Source organism: Corvus brachyrhynchos, unplaced genomic scaffold (genome assembly GCF_000691975.1).
Source record: "Corvus brachyrhynchos isolate BGI_N302 unplaced genomic scaffold, ASM69197v1 scaffold1728, whole genome shotgun sequence".
Taxonomy (NCBI): Eukaryota; Metazoa; Chordata; class Aves; order Passeriformes; family Corvidae; genus Corvus; species Corvus brachyrhynchos.
Genome location: NW_008239712.1, coordinates 31,172 through 31,892, shown reverse-complemented (window position 1 = coordinate 31,892; position 721 = coordinate 31,172).

Sequence of the window (721 nt, the reverse complement as noted above, 5' to 3'; positions counted from 1 at the left end):
AGCATTTTTGTACCTACAATTCCCCCTTTTTGTTTTATAAGATAACAACTCTACTATTAATCCTAAATAGAAATCTACATCAGTTATTAATTCTAAATATGTCATTAAGGCTTTAACTATCTGACTCCATAACAACATTTTTAAAGTTCAGCCTCTGCTTGTGGAAGGACCATCCCAGTCTCTGCTTGTAGAAGGACCATCCGCCTGATGGTCGACATCCTGGTCATCATCAGAAGAGTCATTAGGCTGATGATCTACATTCTGGTCGCCATTTGGATGGTTGGTGTTCTGGTCATCATTTGGAGGTTGCCTGTTCTGCCTCTGGTGCCGTAGGTCAGGGTGAACGCATTTTGAAGGTAGCCACCATACCCCAGTATCTGTGGAAACGCAAGCATACCCACGACCCCAAACGATAAGCTCACGCGGGCCTTCCCACTGGTTAGTGAGTAAATTCCGCACCCAGACCTTTGCCTGGGGCAGTTGTGTCTTACCTGCAGACTGCAATGAGAGAAAATGATTCAGAATAACAGGATTCTTTGAATTTTGTGGTACTGTAAGGTGATTAATTGTATACAAAGCTTTTGCTGTGGGATTTCTCCATGCATTTCCCCTTTTCTGTTTGTCCAAAACACGCTTCAAGGTACGATGAGTGTGTTCGACAATGGCTTGGCCAGTAGGAGAATGTGGGATACCAAAGGTATGGTCTACACCCCATAGGTGT